Here is a 20,504-nt window from a genome sequence, read left to right as displayed (position 1 = left end):
GAGTTTCTGGTCTCGTTGGCACCGTGTGTTGAACTTGATGAGTATCAAGCATATCTACGCTTCTTGTAGGCTTCTTCAGAATCCTAATGATTCATGCTGGGAAAATCTTTCATCTTTTGGTGTACTGGACTTCCTCTCACTGTATCCGTATTCAAAAAGAGTGTTGGATTGGCAACACCAAAACTCTGCTCAAGGCTGAAAAGTAAACTTTCAGAATTGAGTTAGAACATAGATGGAACTGCCCAAGTGTGGTCTGAAGGTGATGGAGAGAAACCCCAAAGAATCTAACTCTACAGCTTTGTAGGCAGAGTATACTCAGAGCAGCCTAGATTGTGAGCTCTTTGACGAGCTGTGTGGCTTCTGAAGTCTCTCTGGGCCTCAGTTTCCCCACCTGTAAAATGGGCACAAAATGAAAATTATGTTTCTCACAAGGCGTAGCAAAATTGAAATGTAATGACAGGCAGCACAATGTGTGGCGTGTATTTAGCGTCCAAACAACGGTAACTCTACTTGCTGTCATCATCATCATCTTTGTAGCCCCTTCACCACCCACCACAGTGCCTGTTTAATAAGAGTACAACAAACAGTACTTCATATTACTATCATCCTCATATTCCTGTCATCACTTAGCACAGAGCCTGGCATACAGCCTGTGTTCAGTAACTGAATACCAAATGAGTGAAAAAACTCCACTTTATGTTTCCAGACATAATTCGTATAGGATATTCAGGAAAATGGTGTTTGACATCACTTTTTAATTAATCAAATTCTTCCTATTCTTCTGTTTTGTTCTCTGAGAGAGAGTAGAATGTAGTTGTTACAAGCACAGATGCTAGAGCTGGAACAGCTGAGTTCACATCCTGGTTGTGCTTCTTACTTGCTGTGTGACCTATGACAAGTTACCTACTCTCTCTGAGCCTCAGTTTCTCCATCTGTAAAATAATAGTGCCTTCCTCACAGAGATTAGAGAGCTTATACCTGTAAGTGATTAGAACAATGCCTGGCAAATAGGAAAGGCCATATAAGTATGTGCCAGGGAAGGGAAGAATTTTAAAAAGGAATAAGGCAGAGTCCCTCTCCTCAGAGAATCTCTCCAGTCCTCAAGGATCCATATATGCCCATAAGGCATGCCAGAGCATGAAGGAAAGCCAATTGTATGTGAAGAATTGAGCATAGAAACAGTGGAACGCTGGTACATGTTTAACAACCAGCTCTCTTGGAGAAAAAAGCCTTGAAGCCCTGATTTATAGCTTTCCCAGTTTCTATGGTGTGAGTATTCCTACCATGGCCAATTTTAAGCCACCATTGTGATGTCATTGAATGTGTTGCTGGGAAAAGATACACACAGTCTCTTCTTGCAGGCTGATATTAATGGGCTCCAGGACGCTACTGGGTAGAAGCTTCAAGATTCCAGAGGAGAACACCCCATATTGATGATGTGGCCTGAGTGCTTGAAAATCCAGCTGGCTGGAGAGTTCTACCTGGCTCTGGGGAGAAGATAGGCCAGAGGGAAGGGCACTTTACACTGCCTACTTATTAAAAAAAAAATTCCTCTTATCACCTGATCCTTGAGATACTCCAGTAAGTCAGCTTCCTTGGCCATTCAGTCCTTGACCTTGAGATTGCCAATAGGTCCGACAAGTACAAAGATGGTTCAGGTTTGTTGAGTTTGAGAGAGAGACAGGAGAAAGATGGGATCCTCATTGCCTCCCAAGGTAGTCTTCCTCAGGCATCTCAGGGAGAAAGAACAACATCACAGCCCAGGTCCCACTTTTCCCTGACTCCCCGGATGACGTTAAGAAAGCGTTTAAACTCGCCATCCTCCTGTTTTGTGTAATACAACGGGTAGAATAATATGGTGGTAGTTATTCTACACACCAACGATTTCCTGCTGCCTGCCTTCCAGGTGCATGATAGGGTAGACTTCCTGACCACATGACCAGATCCTGCCAGAGCATTGTGAGAGGGAATGAGAGTGTTACTTCTGAGCACAACTTTTAACGGCTAGAGCAGAACACTCTGTGCTCTTTTCCCTCTGCCACAGTGAGCAGCCATGTTCCTGATGATGGCAATGTGGTCAGTGTAGATGCCGCCAAGAAGACGACATGGGTAGACCTGCCAGCTGACTCAAAAGAGAGCAGGCAAGAAATATATATGTGCAGTGTGAATCCACTGAGATTGTGGGGGTTCGTTGTGGAGCACAACCCATCCTATCCCGACATAAGGATCAGACACGAGAATCAAACGCAATTATAAAAGTTGGGTGGAATTTTCTGATAACATTAAAGCGCTCTACTCAAGGAAGGAATTGGCATCTCTAAATTAGCAAGGGGGCAGAAGAATTTGAGAAAACTCTTTCTTGGAAAATTGCTTGCGATCACTTCTTTGAAATAAAAATGGAAATCTAAGGAACTGTGCCTGATATCAGGTGCTTGCAATGGGTCCAATTTGCTGTTAGCTCTCCTGGTCCTAGACTGGAGAGCAGTCAGCTGCAAGCCTTTGGGGCTAAAGTCTCCAGAAGTGTTAGTGAGGAGGGAAAGGATGTTTCATTGTTCTTTGGGCATAGGAACAGCGACCACATAACAGCAGTCCCTCTTCAGTAAGGAATAGCAGTAAGAATGGCCATTTCTTGAAGGTCTGTGTGCCAGAATTTCATGTATAAAAATATCTAACCCCTACAACACCTAGCCCCCTTTCAGAGTTAAAGCTCATCGATGGTCATATGGAAAGAGAACACAGGAGCTGGAATTCAAACCAGCTGTGCTGTAGACTCTGCCTTAGTTGTGTTTTCCTGGAAGGAGACCCTGAGACAAGGATTCAAGTGTAAGTAGTGTACTGGGCAGCGGGAAGTAATCCAGGAGAGGAAAGTAGCCAGTAAAGGATGCGTTATTATATCAGCTACTACGATGGCAACTGTGGTTTAGTCCCAAGGAGAAGAAGTGCAAAATTCACTACCCAGAATTATCTCATTCAAGGGTGGAGGGAGCTGGGATATTTATACACCAACATCTGAGAGTTGTTGTTTGAGGGCTGCTCCCAGGGGTAGAGTGGCCTGCTGTGATTTGGGGAACAAAACCCCTCAGATGCAGAGATGCAGACCCTGGCAGTTGGAAGTCATCTGGAGCACATGAATGTCCAAAGGTTGTGGGTGGAGATATGACAGCATTTGCTCCAGGCTCCAAAGCCTGAGGTCTCTCCACCACTCTACCCTGCTCAGTTCCTGGGCACATCCCCTCTTCCCTCCTGGGGCCCCTCTAGGGTGAGGGAAACCCCTTGTGGCTCCAAAGAGGCCATCTGGTGCCCAGCTGCATCTAGAGGCCACCTGGTGCCCAGCATGTAGAGGAGAGAGCTCTTGGATGAAATGTGAAATGCGGATAATGGAATCCACTTCCTAGGGTGGTTGTGAGAATTAAATGAGAACATGTAGCATTCTTTGAACAGCATCTGACACATGGTAAATGTACAATAAATGTTAGCTGCGATGGTGTTGAGGACAATGGATTGGGCAGGAGAGGATGAAGGGAAGGAACAACAGAAAGAGGAGGGAGAGAGGGAAAGAATAGAAATTAAAGAACAGAGAGAGAAAAAGCTTTGTCACAATGTGTCATTCACGTGGGCTGTCAGCATCTACAAACTGTTCTCTTTTCTCAGGGTTTGGGGGCGATATACTTCCTTATCAACCAGAACAGTCTGAGATAGCTTCTTACAACATCTCCAGTTCTCATTCCTGCTCAAGGTTATGCTCTCGATGGCGTCATTGCTAAAGACGAGACAAACTACCTGAGGCTGAAATTTGGTGCTTCAGAGCAGCCTAGGATGGCATGGGGCTTTCCAAATGGCTTCTTCATTGAGCCTAAGGCCCAGAATGTAATGTTTGCTTACATGGTAATGCCAGTTTAGAGTGTCCTGAAAGTGTGTGTGTGTGAGAGCACACACATGTTTAACTTGCAGGATATACATAATTTTAGAAATTCTGGAAAATAATTGCTCTTGATTAGGACAAATGGCAGTCACCATTTCCTATTTTCACAGCAAGTTGAAGGAGAAAAGCACTGGCTTAAATCATAAACAGGTGTTTCAGATTAGATATAAAGGGAAATTTCTTTTTCAGATGGATTTGATAAGCCTGGGAATGGATTGTCAAGGGAAAGTTTGAAGCCTTTTTCTCTGGGAGCTTTTAAAAATAGGATAGATGCTCATCTGCCTGAGATGGTTGAAGCATGACGCTATCTGAAGATGGCTTTGGGGTGGGAGCAGAGGAGAAAGGAGATCTCCTTTCTACAGGGGTCTGCTGACTGAGCATTCCATTTCACTTTTTAGAGCATTTCAGCATTACTAACTTCATGTGATTTAAAAAGTCACAAATGTTCGTTATTTAAAATTCAGAGAATATAAAAAAGTATGAACAATGAAAAATCAAACAAAATCCTATAATCCAGAAGTAACCAAAAGCGATTTATTTTTGGCATATCTATTTTCAAGACTTTTATACATAACACAGAGTCTCCAAAAAAATTATATCATACACGGCACGCTTTTGCGATATAGCTTTCATACTTAGTATATTATGGACTCCTTTCCATGTCAATAAATACTGCTTTACGTCATTTTTGGGAGCTAAAGACTATTTCATGGAATGCATATAGCATAATTTATTTAACCAATTTTCTACTGTGGAGGCTTAGGTTGTTTTCCCTGGAAATCCCTATACATAGGTCCTTACTAAGTTGTCCACTTATTTCTTAAGAATAAATTCTTGGAAGTAAAATTGCTGTGTTAAGGGTATATCTGCTTACATTTTCCTACCTATTGCTTGATTCCCCTCCAAAAAGTTCATACCGATTTACATTACCGTCAATAATGCTTGAGAGAGTCTGTTTCCCCTTTTCTAAATAACAGTGGCTACTGCCCATGTTCACCAGCTACTCTCAATGTTTTAATATACACTTCTTTGAGTCCTAGAAAGGTTGAGGGTTTCAATCATTTATATTTCTTGGTTACTTTGCTTTTGTGTCCTTTATCCATTTTTCTGTTGGGGACCTTGATAGGTGGATAGATAGATAGATATAAATAGACATAAATAGATTATATCTGTATCTATCATTTTCCAAGTTGCTTTTTAACTCTAGTGATTATGGATATGTTGCACAGAGGTTTGCTACTCAGAAGATCATTCTTCGGGCTGCATTAGTTATAATTAGAAAATAATGACCTCCTGTAATCCTGGCCATAGCTGTGTCACCTGCTTATAGGCCAGATGTAGTCTCAAGTCACCAAGGAGTATGGAGCAGAGTGTAAGTAGGTGGGTAAGGATGTGTAGATATGGCCAGTGCATATTTTATGGAATCAGGTCAGGGTTCTCTGTCACTGAATGAAGTCAGAGCCACTGAGCTTGACCACAGAACAGGAACTAAGCCTTCAACACATGGAGCGCACAGTGGTGGGGAGTATGAGAGATGAGGGATGGAGGGAAGGTAGGAAGATGGTCCTTTAGGGCCAGTCCCTCTGTTCCTTTCCATCTAAAAGCAGCAGCATCTGCCTTTTCTCGGTAACCACCCCCAATCCCCTCCCTAAGTACATAAGCTAAGAGCCTTTACTAGCCAGGGATGTTGTTGATTCTCTCCTTTCTTTCTCTCTGGGCTGAGGAGAAGGGGGACATGAACACTTTTTATACTTGGTGATGTAGGGCAAGAAAGGCCCAACCGCATACGGGCGAGGTAGACAGAGGGGGGAAGGAACAGGGTACTCTCTCTGCAATGAGGCTGCTTCTGGGGATAGGGACCCAGCAGTCGGTGTAGGGGAAATAGAACTCGGCATCATGCTTTGTCACAAATATGGAGCTAGATCCAGGACCATATCCTATTTCTTCTGACTTCAGCTCATCTTTGCTCACTCCTTGTTACTTTAGCTGTTTCGGGCTGCAAGTTTTATGAGTTTTTGAGAACAGTATCTTGTTCATTTCACTCAGAGTAAAATCCAGATTCCCTACCTGATCTTTCAGGCCCTATATAGTACCACCTCTGCAACCTCTCCTGTCCCATTTCATACCCAATTCCCCAGATCATTCTATTCCACTCATTCCTCAAACATGTGAAGTGCATGCTTGCCCCAGGACCATTGCACTTGCTGTTTGCTTTGCTTGGAATGCCCTTTCCCACACATTCACATGGCTTACCCGCTCCTTCCTTCAGGTCTCTGCTCCAAAGTCACCTTATCTGAGTAGTAGGTGGAGGTACTTGGCAGGCAGCTGTATCTGGGAAGTCTGTCTCAGAGAACACGGAGCAGACATTAGGGAGGGTTCCTGAGGTGGACCCCAGGCCTGGGGCAGGGCTGACTGACAGGACGGAGATGAACCCAAGCTTTAGCAGGGTCCAGGGCCAAGCAGCTCACCAGGCAGAAGTTAGGCACAAGAGACGAAGGTGAGGATTCAGTAACTGGGACTGGATTCCCTTTACTCCTCCAAGCCCATGTGTCTCCCACTGAGCTGGCCCAACCCACAAGCAGCATCTTCTCTCTGTCCCCAGCCTCCATTCTGGGCTCGTGCTCAGAGCCCCACTGCACGGGCGTCCCAACCTGCTCCCAGGCCCCTCATTCCTTCCACCTCCCTACGCCACCCTCTTCCTTACCGAGACTCATATTCCTTTTCATCCCATTCTGGAAAATCTCCCTTCCCCTCCAGGTGTACTGCTGGCCCTGAAATGCCTGAACTCAGCCAAGCCCACAGGCAGCACATCCACTGGGCATACTCCAGCTCTGGGAGCTGGCTAGGCAGGAACTCGGTGTAGGAAGTCGGCCTCAGAAAGAAGACCAGAAGTTAGTTACTAGAGCTGGACCGTAAGACCCAGAGCCAGGCTGCAAGCAAGCATGAGCTGATGCTGCGTTCAAGAGGGTTGGACAAAAACCTCAGACAGCCCTGCCTCTAGAGGATGGGATTGTCCCAGAGCACAGGATAGTGTTGAGCTGTCCTGAGGTAGTGGCACGATGGCTCCAGGTCAGGGTGGAGGGATGAAGTGGACAGAGAGGGTAGTCATAACATTGCCCCGTCCAGCATGGGCACAGAGCAATCTGAATCAATGCCCACTTGTCCTGGAGCAGGGTCCTAGAGGCCCCCTGCTGGGTCCAGCATTACCCTTTGAAGTGCTGGAATGTGGGGAGGGTCGAGACTGGCCAGCACTGATGTGGGGGAACTTGGGGCTGCAGCTCTTTACTAAAGGCACAGAGGAGCTTCTCCATGTTAACACCAGGGTCTACGGTTCAGGTGTCGGGCCTGGCGGAGGGGACGGAGTCAGCCAGGAGCTGTCGGGCAGGCTGCTCCCACCGTGTAGGGAGTGCTTCCTTTCAGAATGGGAAAGACTCGTCCTAAATATAAACTACCAATTTCTTTGTGAAGGATGTATGGAAAACCAACAAAGCAACGTACTTAACCTTGCATGAAACAAAATCTTCAAGCATTTAGAGACCAGCATTGTGTTTAAAAAGCTTCAAGTGGACTAAAGGTTGTGGGATAAGATACTGCTTTCTCAGTGAGGTCAGTGTGAGTAGACGCCAGAGGAACATCTGAGCGAGCCCCAACATAAAGGTCCACAGGACCGCGGAGGGAAGCCCGAGTGTGTGACCACGAGCCTCCAGCAGGGACCATCAAGAAGGGCCACTGTGGCCCCTGGACCAGGACTGACGGCATTCTCCTGCTGGCTCACGCCCAGCGGCCAAATTCGCTGCAGAGGTGCTGGGAGTTATTGGCTGCTGCCGTTCTAGAAGATCCATCAGGCTCCATTTTTCCAGCGCATTATTCAGCCAGCCCTGGAGTGCTAACTTGAGACTGCATCTTCCCCTGAGGAGCCCACTGGTAGGAAGCGGAAGGACTTTTCAGAGCTGCAAATTCCCAAGTGCTAAAGCTCCCCGGATGTGACAAGTCCATTTAGGAGACTACTGTAGACAGGGAAGATGAAGGGAGAAAGGCTTATGAATTGTCCCGTCTGCTAGGCTAATGGAGGCGTCCCCTCTCTGACTTGAAGAGGAAGAGAGTGATGTCAGAGAAAGATTGAGGCCGGGTTTACAGAAACACACACCAGTTTGGTCATTTTGGCCAAAAAGCTGGTCCATTCATCCAAACAGCTGGTGAGTCTAATGCCTGAGCCCCATACCAAATATTTCTATTCCTTTAGTCAGGGTGGGGTCTGGTATTTTTAAAAAGATCCCCAGGTCGCTACTGGTTTCACTCTGCTTGCTATTTGATTGTCCTCTGTGTGCCGGGCATTTGATGGGGACAGGGGATAGAGATGAAGACATTATGGGCACTGATGGGAGGGACCCGTCAGCGCAATCAAAATGCCTGGACTAATAGTGTGACAGCCCTTTCAATACGCTATCCAGATAATTGCTTGAAAAGGGGAAATTCAATCAATCAACCAGGTGTTATGTCTACACAATGCTTCATAATCAGATTGATCTGCTTCTCCTGAATTGACACAATTAAATTCATACTGTTATTTTTGTGCCATATAGAGACAGCCAAGCACATTGTGTCTTCAAGAGGACCTAGGTACCACCTGTTTGGGGAAGGTTGTTTTAATATAGATTCCTGGCCCTCACCCCAGACCTCCTGGATCAGAATCTCTGGTTCCCAAGTTTTTCTTAGGCAGCAGTTCTCAGCCTGGGCTGCACATTAGAATTACCCAGGGAACTTTTAAATAGCCCAGGCTGCACCCCAGACCAGTTAAATTAGAATCTCTAGATGGAAGCAGTGGGGAGGGGAGAATCCAGGCATCAATGTGTTTTGAAGCTTGTCAGGTGCTTCCACTGTGCAGCTGAAGTGAAGAATCCCCGAGTTGAGTTGCATGGGAGGAGGCGGGCATCAGGATCTTTTAAAATCTTCACGTGGGATTCTGATGTGTGGAAATTACAGAGCGTGCCCTCTGAGACCTGCTGCCTGTATGAAGGGCGTGTGAGCACTCTTGCTGAGCTCTCGGGGCTGTTTGCCGCAGGAGTGATTCATTGGTGAGTTTTCCCCCAGTGAAGAGCTGCCATAGAGAGGCTACCGGTCCTGCGTCTGTTTATGTTTCTCACACGACAGTCAGAAAGTCCCTACTGCTCAGATCCTCAGATCCTAACATTTTTCTTGGTTGTATGTCATGGTCTCCTCCTCTCGGAGCATTCCAGGTGCATCCTGCCTCCCCCCTCTACCTCCGTCTGCCCTCAGGGCCTTACTCAGGCCTTCTCTCAAAGCAAAGCACCGAAGCACCAGGCTCTTCTCCCAGTAGTTGTGTGAGAGCTTGACATTCTAACCAATCAATCCTTATTCCTGTGGGCTCAGGGAATCATGAGCTACTTTCCCCAGAAAACTTTTGTTTTAGTAGAAACCTTTTGGAGAGAATTCCTCCACTAGATAAGGCAAAAAACTTCCTTCTCAGCCTGGTCTTGGTCTCAAAAACTTCTTTACATAACACTACAGGCAACCATTAGAAATAGATCAGAGTCGTGTGGGAGTTGAAACCTTTTTGTCATCCCTGCCTTAGAACAAAGTGGAATCTCTTCTGGTGGATCCAATCAGCATGGCAAGTCCAAGGGAAGACGATCTGGAGATGGTGGGACTTTCAGTGGGCTCGTGCATGTCCATGGGTAGGGACGGCCCTGTCCTACCACCACTACAAAGTAAAGACACAGGTTTAGCAAGGACAAAGCCGAAGACCAGAAAATGCCTCTTGTTTATTTTTCCTACCCTGGGCCTCCACCTTCTTGGTAAATAGTTCCATCTTCCAGAGATAGCCCGGACTCCCTTAGTATACTGGTCATGCTCTGGAAGAGAAGATTCTGCAGTGTTCCTAAGTCAAAAAGAACCAAACACTTCCCTCTTTTATTGTAATACTCTTATTCAAGCCAAACTAATTTGATACATTAACGTCCTTTCTTCTTCCTTTTTGCTTTGTGATTTAAACCTTTCTTGGTCATGGATCTCTTTAAGAATTTGGTGGCATCTCTGGCGCACTATCCAGAAAAATTCACCGAAGTATGAAAATCTGCCTTCAATTTCAAACATTCATGACCCTCCCTACCCATCCATGGGCCTAAGAATCCACGTCTAACAGCAGCTCACAGAGGGAAAAGCAGGGATTCCCGTCAGATGCCTATACTCCAAGCCATATTTTTCTGTTTACTAATTGTCCAGAACAATCTGTTAGTGATTATATGTTGTGTGTCCCCCTGCAAATCCGTATGTTGAAGCCCTGACTCCCACTGTGATGTTTGGAGGTGGGTCCTTTGGAAGATAATTAAGTTTAGTTGAGTTCTTGAAGGTGGGGCCCCCTGATAAGATGAGTGTCCTTATAAGAAGTGGAAGAAAGACCAGAGCTCTCTCCCGTGCTCTCCCTCAGCCCTCCCTCCCACACCTTGTAAGGATGCAGCAAAAAGGTGGCTGCCTGCAAGCTATGAAGTGCGCTCTCACTAGGAACCAAATTGGCCAGCACATTGATCTTGGACTTCCTAGCCAAGAACTGTGAGAAATGAATGTCTGTTGTTTAAGCCACCCAATCTATGGTATTTTGTTATAGCAGCCTGAGCTGACTAAGACACACTCCTTGTCCTTGCCCATTTCCATTTACAGAGCACAGCAGGCAACCTATAAGTTTGTACAGGAGATGAAATTTTTAAATGATATTTATCATTTTTGTGAAATTTTTGTATTTCACCTATCTTATCATGGAGGAAAATCTCCCACAGTAGACCAAGCAGAGGTGGCAAGACCCCTGGGCTTGCAATAGTTTTGCTTTTCCTCTCTCCTTACTGAAATGCTACCCATTCAAGACCAGCTCAAGTAACACAACTCACCAGAAAGCTGTACTCCCAACCCCTCTGTCTCCCCTGCCTTTCCTCCCTCACAGAACAGATTCTTCCCTCCATTCTTAAACTCTGAGAGACATTGTTTATCCCTCTCTTGAGACACATTATGATTATTTCTGTACTCGTCTTGCTCTCCTTTTTCTAAGTTAACTACATTATGGGGAGAGACTGTCTTATCTCTGTCTTCTCTGCAGTACCGACCCTATTACCTGGACTCTAGCGGAAGATAATTTTGTTGTTCTTGTTTAATTAGTAAACTTGGAAATGAAATGTGATGGGGCCACTCACTGGCTCCATTCTCTTATAATCCCATGAGATATGTGGAAGCACGCCCTGTGCGGCAGGAGCTCTGCCCAGCAGTTGAATTGTTGGGATGTTGCACAGGGCTTTTCAGCTCAACTGACTGCACTTGGAAACTATTGGCCAGAAACAGGAAAGAAGTGTGGAATTCCAAGACTCATTTATGAGTGGGCCTTAGATGAGTGTTTCTGGTCATCTTGGCCACAGGAAATCCCAGGAAGGTCATCACACAATCATTTCTACTGAACAACTTTAGGCCAGTCAGTTCACTGACTGGGTGCTGCAGGACCTGTTGGTGAACCCAACATGCTGCTGAGTGAATGGATATAGAACAGAATCCCAAACATTCAGAAGCATCTGTCCAAGGAGGCCCTGCTTCTGGGAGAGACTGGATCCTTTCTACAAGGATCTGGGAGCTGATTTTAAATGGAGGAATACCTAGACATCCCCTAACTTCCTGGCAACTTCTCCCTCTTACTCAACGTGTCTTGTCTACAACCTCTTGCCCCCCACTCCCAACTCCATCTGTATGTAATTCATAAGTTGAACCAGAAGGACTCGTGGGATAGATGTAAAGACAACTTTATTTTTGCTTTCCACTGCCCTTTAAACTTGTTCAGTGGGGTTATTTTTCCCCTCTTCCTGGATGAAAACTCAGGGCAGTACCACAACTTTTCTGATCACTCTCAGATAACAAAAATCTTCCAGTCATTTTAAGTCACAATTTAGACGTGAATTTCTTCTATTTCCCCAATGGTCCAGGAAGGAGCAAAAGTTGGTGGCTTTTTTCTTCTGTGTCTTTATTCCTACTCCTCCTCAGGCTAGCCAGACCTCTGGACCACATTTTCTGGACCTTCAGGGTTGAAGCAGCAGGAAGGTTGGGGGATAGGCAAATTGCCCACCTCTATTTACACAGTGCTACAGGCAACCTGTAAATAGACCAGACCATACTGAACTGGTATTGTCATAAGATGGTGGCATAGTCTCTAGGCCTTTCTCTTGCAGATACTTTCCTGGGTTCTCCTGAGACGCCCACTGGGCCCTTCCAAACACAGCTTCCCTGACTCAGGCAGCATCCCTCCTCTGCCTGGCCTTTCCTGATGCCCCTTCATCTTCTGCTCCTGATATTATACCCTTAACCTCTTACTCTGGACTCCCCTCCCTTCCTGGGAAGGATCCTCAGGCTGACATTCCTACTGTTGATGAAAATAATCCATAACCAATCTATAAATGAAAATTTGGGTGAGTTTATTCTGAGCTAAAATGTGAGGATTATAACGCAGGAGAGTCTTTCCACAAAGGAACAGAGCACTCCAAAGAAGTGGGGGTATACAGGGTGGTTATATACCCTCAAAGAGGATGTTTCACATATGATTGAAATGTCCCTTTTACAATTGTCACGAGGCTGCTCTGTCGGCACAGCGATTGATGGAAACAGCAGATAGGTCTGCTGTCTCGGTGAACACAGCAGGGTGGCAGGTCTGTTGCCTCAAGCTGGGTGGTCACAGGTGAGCACTGCAATCAGCTCCTAGCCTAAGGAAAGATGCTTAATCTTTAAGGAAATGGCAACGTTGGGAGGGGGAGGGAAGTTGCACCTTTATCTCAAGGGCCTTTGTTCTTGTCATAGGAAATGTCTAAGCAGGTATACAATGCATGCTCAATGGCCACAGTCAGGCCCTTTTGGAAAAAAAAGTCAGGCCGAATTAGGTTTATACCAAATGGCTTCCTCATATACTCCAATATATCTTATTGTTTGCCATTTCAATTGTCACTACTACAGTTCCTACTAAATCTGATCCCCAGAACTCAAATACCTTTGACCTGCTGATAGAAAGTTACTTCCTAGATGCAGTCACTCACTCTGCTGCCACAGGCCACGTCAGCTTGTTCAGGTGTGATCAGGCACCTGTCTTCTGGACCCCTGCAGGAAACATATGTTCCCTAAAGCGGGGGGTAGGGAGTGTGCATGGCGGTTGGCTCTTCCAAGAAATGATCTTTAAAAAACCTCTCTTAACTCTTTGTCCTCCTCAGTGAGAGTCTGAGAGTCACTGAGCTGGTTCTCAACCACCTGTTTGACATAACTGTATGGTTGTCCATCTCTCAACTCAAGGTTGACATCCAGTATACATAAAATCTTAGTGTCCCAGCTGGAACTGGCAATTTAAAACTTGGTTCTACGTTATGGCCTTGCTTCTTCATCCACAGCTGATGAGACCAGGAGTGAATTCCTGACCTGAGGCCACTCAGTTTATGGGGTGGCCAAAGATCTGTGATTTGGGTGTTCCAGTGCCAATAAACAAGTAGGGATGATCAGACTGGAGTGAGCAAATCTGAACGAAGTAATCCACAGCCTCCAATTTGTGGTGGAATTCAAGCCAGGGAGTCTCAATGCAGTCAGGACCCATGGGGGTGCTGGAGGAAGCAAGCAGGCAGAGGAAGCAGGTGGGGCCAGTTGAGAGAGACAATGAAGATTCAATCAAAGGAGCTGAGATAAGGGAGGCCTTGTGGCATCTTGGAGTGGGAGGAAGTCATAGATCCTGACTGCCCAAGGGTATCTTCCTGTGGTCATGAGGGACTCCGCTTCTGGCCCTCCAATAGCCATGAACTTGCTTCTTGCATCTTCCAATCCTCTTTCCTTGGGCCGGCACAAGCGGGCTTCTGTTTCTTGCAACCCAAACTGGCTAACAAGACCAGGAGGCAACTGCAGTTCTGTATGTCTTGGGTAACAAAACTCTGAACTTTGTTCTTTTCAGGCTCCCTCCCCTACAGATCTATTAAATGCTGCAGCAGATCAGCAGCCTTGTACACCTGCTTGAGTGAAAAATACAACTGTCGGCCAGACTGTCAAGTCAGCATAACACAAGCTTATTTTTTTCCTTTGTGGTTTGAATGCTACCCTCCTGGAGTTGAGAAAAGATATCAGCTCACAGAAAATGCCACTTCTTGTTATTGTTACTTACTAAGTTTGGGAAAACTTGATAGTATCAAGCAGACAAGCAGCAATTAGCTGCCAAGTGTGGAAGATTTTGAACCCTGGCGGCACATATCACACACACCTGAGGAGCTTTTTTTTTTTGGTGAGGAAGATTGACCCTGAGCTAACATCTGTTGCCAATCTTCCTCTCTTTGCTTGAGGAAGATTGTCACTGAGCTAACATCCATGCCAGTATTCCTCTATTTTGAATGTAAGACACTGCCACAACATGGCTTGATGAGCGATGTCTAGGTCCACACCTGGGATCTGAACCCATGAACCCTGGGCTGCTGAAGTGGAGCACGCAATCCCAACTGCTATGCCACGGGGCTGGCCCCTGAGGAGCTTTTAAAACTATCAGTGCTGGGTCCCAACTGGGCTGTATTCCACAAAGTCACTCAGGGACTCAGGCTGAAAGCAGTTTCACCATCTTGTAAAACTCACCATCTGAAGAAAATGCCTTCTCAATCCCTTGTACCAGGGAAGAGAGAGATGGGAAAGTTACGCATGAGTTTTTCACTGCTTCAGCCGGAAGTGACATGTCATTTCACTCATCCTTCATTGGCTAGGCCTAGTTACGTGACGCTGCCTAGCTGCAAGGTGGTGGGGGAACATAGGGGAGCAAATGGAATGCTTGTAAGCATTAATTTCTTTGCCACACTCTATGAGGTGGCTATTATTCCTGGTTCGAGAAGCAACCTCAGAGAGATTAAGAAATTTGCCTACAGAGATCAAAATTTGGAGCTGGGCCTCATGCTCAGATGGTCTCACTTGAGTTCTTGTGCTCTTTCTGCCCCGTCGATGGCTAACTGTAAGCTCCTAGAGGGGTATTCTCCGTACCAGTCATCATTTATTTATCCTTGAGGGCATCTAGTAAATCCCAAACAAAGCTACCAAACATGAGGTGACACTAGAAATTTCTGGGTTGTAAATATAGATAATGGTGCTATTTTTATGAAGTGTGCTCACTAAATCATCAGGTGAAGTATCCAATGCCATCCTGGGAATAGAAAGGATCATTCTTGGTGCCTAAAAATAACTGATCCACTGTGGGCTCCTAATAGATGTAGCTTCAAAAAAGCAGCCACCGAGTAGCACAGCTCCTGGGCGTGTAACAGACGACATTGACACTGTTAATGGCAGCTTTTTGCAGTTTCTGGAGCTGTGCCATCCCAAATTGCTCCAGGTAAGAGTTGACAGCTTGGTGGAAAGCTGTTTTCCCCTCTCTCTGTGATCAGCCATGGCTGTGGTCGTTTATTAACCCACAGCGTGAACAGGAGTAAGGAATTCACTAAACTGAAAACTCCACAGTTGTAACATGCAACTTGGCAAGTGATGGAACTTCTCAGCTTGTCCAATTGCTTGGGGTCTGTTGTTTTGATAATTACATCTTAAAATGTTGGACATCTTCCAAATGGCCAGTCATACTGTTGGGAAAGAAGAGCTTGCTCTGGGGTGGGTAGCCCTTATTTCTATTTGTCTTGACATGGAGCTTCTTTGTCCCTGGTCCCCAGCAGTAGACCCATTGTCAGGACCCAGAGGCCCCACATCTGTCCTGTATCTCTGGGAAGGAGGCCAAGGCAAGACTGCCTAGGGAGGCATGCTGAACCAAAAATACAGATAGATTGATAGATAGATAGATAGATGATAGATAGATAATGTCAAACAATAATAAAAATAGGCAGCAGTGGTGAGCTTTGCCTCATGCCAGGCACTCCTGTAAGCACTTTATATGTTAACTTATTTAATCCTCCCAACAACTCTCTGAAGTAGATACTACCATTATCCTTATTTTACAGGTAAGAGAGCTTGAGGCACAGAGAGGTTAAGACACTTGTCCAAAGTCACACGACTAGGAAGTGGCAGAATTAAGTTTTGGAGGCAGGCAGAATGGTTACAGAGTTCAGGCTCTTAATCAATAAAGAAAATAAAGGGGGAAAAAAAGGTTTAAAGGGAAAAAAAGTGATGGACAAGAGGTAGCCCATCAATCAATCCCTTTACCAAGTTTCTCTTGGTGACTTCCATAAGGCCCCTCATGAGACTGGGGTTACCTTCCCAGCAAGGTCAGACCCCACTCTGGCTGTGGTTCCACGGGGATCTGGGCCGCAAACTGAGCTGACCACTGAAACCACCTGAGGAACTTAAAAAGGCAATTACTCAAGCCCTGGTCCTGAGCTGCTAACCCAGTCTGGGCCCTGGCAATAATATTTTACCTTAAATTTCCTCAGGTGTTTCTAATAGCCGGGCAGGTTTGGAGTCCATGTCCCAGCAGAATCAAAATATTCCCAAGCACAGGGAGAGGGCTAGGCCTGGGGTGACGGAGAGGGGCCCAAGACAGATCACCCTTTATGTGCAGCGTCACAAGCATCAAGGCTGAATTTGAGGGGGAAGAGAAGTGGTCATGGTTCAGAACAGATATTGTGTAGCTGGAAAGTCTGCCCCCATCATCCCTGTTGCCTTAGCGATGGCACAGAGGTCCTTTGAAAAACACCTTTTATTGTTTCTTTTTCTTTTTACACCATGTGCATCATTGTAGAAAATGCACATTAGTAAGAACAAGAAAATTAAAAGCACCGGCATTTCTGCCATCCAGAGTTACGCTGCTAACACTTGGGGGTACACAATCCCTTCCTGCCAGATAGATATACTTCCTGTTGCTTTTTTGGGACAAGCTGGTGGCACCACCATTTTGCAATCTACACACCTGTGGCCTCACTGACTGAGGCACCAGCAGGTACCTTGTTCCTTCAAGCAGTGCGAGGTTGCTAGAGCTTGAGGCTCAGGGCCCCCTCGAAGAGCTGAGCTGGGGTCAGCAGGTCTGCAGGACCCAAGACAGCCTGTGCAGCAACTGGATGGCTTTTGTGGAGCTGTACCCTGAGCTGCCACAACCACTGCCCCCTTAGCAGCACCACAACCACCAGCCAGCTCAGAATCACGTGTCCAACCTTGGAGAAACCTCAGACACCACCGGTGGTCATTTTATAAACAAGAAAACCAAAGCTTAGGAAGGTGACTGTCAAGCCCAGCTATCTATCCTCCCTGGCTGTGAGTTCTAATATTCCTGAAACATAACTATGGGTCTGGGAAAGGAATCGAGTGATTCCTAAGGGCCATGATTAATGAATGGGCTACAAAAAACAGGTGAGCAAAGCTTACCAGAGCTTACCTTTGTGTAAATCCTTTTTGGCTACTGGCTCGCCTAATTGTATAACCTGACTGCAGTTTAGTTGGGGGAAATCCATCCAACAGACCCAACAAGGGTTGCATTCCTACATTTATTTTGTGAAAATATGCCCATATACCCCTTCCTCTCTTTCTTATACTTCCCCCTGCAATATGATTGGTTAGGTTTTGTTGAGCTGGAGCTTGTAATGTTGGAGTATCTTAATAATGGCCATTTTAATAGATTTACTCCAAAAATATTTTAATAGATTTACTTTAAAAATCCTGTAGGGGTTATAAAACTTTTTCTTAAGGTCATATAGTGAATATTTTAGATTTTGTGAGCTATGGAGTCTCTGTTGCAACTACTCAATTCTTCAGTTGTTGAACAAAATCAGCCATAGACAATATGTAAATGAGTGAGCATGACTGTGTTCCAATAAAACTTTATTTACAAAAATAGGCAGCCAGCCTGCCAAACAGCCTGTAGGGGATTTATTCTGTGGATAAAAGGGGTTTTTCCCCCCATTATTATTCTAGTGAATAATTACAGCCTATATAAAGTCTTAATTATTTGATGAGATGTTGGAAGAGAAATCACTGTATCTTTAGAGTGAATGAGAAGTCGGATCTATTCATCACAAAAAGAGTTCACTTTGTTCTGAAAACTCTACTTTTTCTGCTTTTTAATGACTGCCAGAACAATGTTCTTGCCAAACATATGTATCAGTGATTCGATGTGAATATATTCATGGTGTAGAATTATTTAAACTCAGACTACATAGTTCACAGGTCTTGCCAAGACATTAAAGCAGGTGGAATATCAACCACCACTGCTAAAATTTCAGTTGCTATTTAAGCAGAAAATGCTCTTAAAGTAGCTAACTCTTCATGGGAATGTATTACAGTTGTTTTCTGTATCAGTTAGTTGCAAAAACAAACCACGCTAAAACTTAATGCCTTACAAAAACAATTCTTTATTTAGCCAGTCTGTGGATCACCTTGGTGGTTCTTTTGGTCCAGGCCTGGCTCCAATGACCTAGACCAGGCTTGCTCATGGTGTGTAGTCAGCCGGTAGGTCGATCAGGGGCTGGCTGGCCTAGCATGGCCTCACAGGTCTGGCAGTTGGATGGCTGTCGGCTCGGGCAGCAATGGGTGGGGAAGAGGGGACTGGATCTCATGGCTCTCATTCTCCAGCAAGCAAGCCTGGGGTTGTTTACACTGCAGTCCCGGGGGGCCAAGGTTGTGAATGAAAGCATGAGAGGTCTCCTGAGACCTAGGCTCAGAACTGGCACACTGTCACTTCCACTGCATTCTATTGGCCTAAGCAGGTCACAAGACCAGCCCATGTTCAAGAGGTGGGCAAACAGACTCCGCCTCTTAGTTAGAGGAGCACAAAGTCGAACTGCAAAGGCCGCAGACGCAGGGAGGTGCGGACAATCAGGCCGTTACTGTAGTCAATCCAGCAGAGTCTCTGAGAGACTAGGCAGAATAGCTGTCTTTTACGGATCGGACAGGAAGCCCTGTTGACAACATCATTTACATGGATGAGCTGAAAACAAAACTAGCAAGATTGACAGGTATTTTCACAGTGTTGAAGCTTGTTCTTATTAAGTGAAACCAAACCACGACTCAGGTTTTATTTCTGTCCACCTCCCAGGCCTGTCCAAATTCCAGCATTTTTCCTAGTGCGTGCAGTTGTGCTCTACCTTAAGAAAGCCCTGGGTATGAACACTCAAACTGTCAAAAGAGGAATTAGGATGTTATTCTGTGATTGACAAGAATTCTTTTCATTTTTAACAGAAAGTTTTATTATAGAGTTCCTTTAAATAGCGAGTTCTCTGTTTACCATGTAATTTACTTCGTACAAATTTGGCATGGAAATTTTCTGGGCACTCCTATCACGTGAAACACGACACATCCATATTTCTCTCCGGACTCCTTATAAATTAAGGTGATACTCCTAGTGTTGTTTTTCACCATGTTTATATATATGAAAAACCCAAATCTGCAACAATAGTACCTCTTTTGGTTTTTTTAGGGGTCAATCCACCTTGGGGCTGGGGAAAAAGCACTGGAGGAAGGTTCAGTAGGTGTGAGTTACGGCCTCAGTTCCATGAGACGGCACGTGTACTGGAAGGAACCGCAGGCTTGGACCTGAGAGATCTTGTCTACAAATACGTCTTTTTTACAACACATCATTTAACTTTTCTTGCCTCCAGTTTATTAAGGTGGGTACCTCCAGTGTCTCTCACTACCTGGTTCCACTTGTTGACCATGTGACTTCTCTGGGTGGCAGTTTCCTTATCAGAGAAGCGGAGCTAATGGCACGTACCTTGCCAATTTCATCGGAGGGTGAGGATCAATGAACAAATCAGAAGTGAGTTTACCATCAAGCTCCTGAACATTGAACGTCAGAGCTTCTCACTAGCATGGCTTTCTTCTAAATAAATATTCTTTTACATCTAATTTTGTATTCATAATTTTGAATCTACCAGAATTTCTTAAGAAAAAGAACATAGGAGAGTCCTTAATATTAAAGAAAATAATAAATATATAAGTATTCATTATAAATTAATAAATAATAAAAGAATAAGGCAGATCCTGATGGATGCCAAACCTGAATACACCTCCAGAGATAATATAAGGAAGCGTTTCATTAGGGCTTCATAGCTTGGAATTGGGATGCAGTTCTTTCATTTAAGGCTGTCACCTCCAATTGAAGGCAAAGACTGCTGGAATGGGTAGCTCACAAATTCTGATCCATCATTTATATATATATATTTTTTTTAAAGATTTTATTTTTCCTTTTCAAAGCCCCCTGGTACATAGTTGTATATTCTTAGTTGTGGGTCCTTCTAGTTGTGGTGCGTGGGATGCTGCCTCAGCGTGGCCTGATGAGTGGTGCCATGTCCGCGCCCAGGATCAGAACCGGCGAAACTTTGGGCCACTGAAGCGGAGTGCGTGAACTTAACCACTCAGCCACGGGGCCGACCCCTCATTTACACTTTACAGTGTGTGCGTTTGAACTTTTCCCAAGAGCAGGTTTTAACAGATAGGAAAAGGAGAGAAAGCAAAAAGTGGGAGACCCTAAAATGAGAGGGGGGTGCACCCAGAAAGAGAAAGTAGGGTGATATGGAAAGTAAGACCCAGGCAATAATCAGACTGGATGCTGACTGCAGTCCCAGAGTCGGGCTCTGGACCTCTCAGTTGTGGGATCCTAGGGGAGGTC

At 45.3% G+C, this 20,504-nt stretch overlaps 1 protein-coding gene across 4 annotated transcripts in view; it reads left to right on the top strand.

Moving 5' to 3' along the window:
* RAPGEF5 (Rap guanine nucleotide exchange factor 5) overlaps nt 1-20,504 on the top strand; it is a 348,364-nt gene that overhangs the window by 69,689 nt on the left and 258,171 nt on the right. For 2 of the 4 annotated variants that reach the window (XM_070615908.1, XM_070615911.1), the window contains exon 3: nt 19,314-19,503. The exons of the other annotated variants lie outside the window; for them this stretch is intronic. The gene's annotated coding sequence lies outside the window, so the exon portion shown is untranslated. The remainder of the gene's footprint in view (nt 1-19,313; nt 19,504-20,504) is intronic. 4 annotated transcript variants of the gene reach the window in all.

This window comes from Equus przewalskii, chromosome 4, assembly GCF_037783145.1.
Source record: "Equus przewalskii isolate Varuska chromosome 4, EquPr2, whole genome shotgun sequence".
In the NCBI taxonomy this organism is placed as follows: domain Eukaryota; kingdom Metazoa; phylum Chordata; class Mammalia; order Perissodactyla; family Equidae; genus Equus; species Equus przewalskii.
The sequence above is the reverse complement of the archived record's forward strand: the minus strand, read 5'-3'. Positions and strand labels throughout refer to the sequence as shown.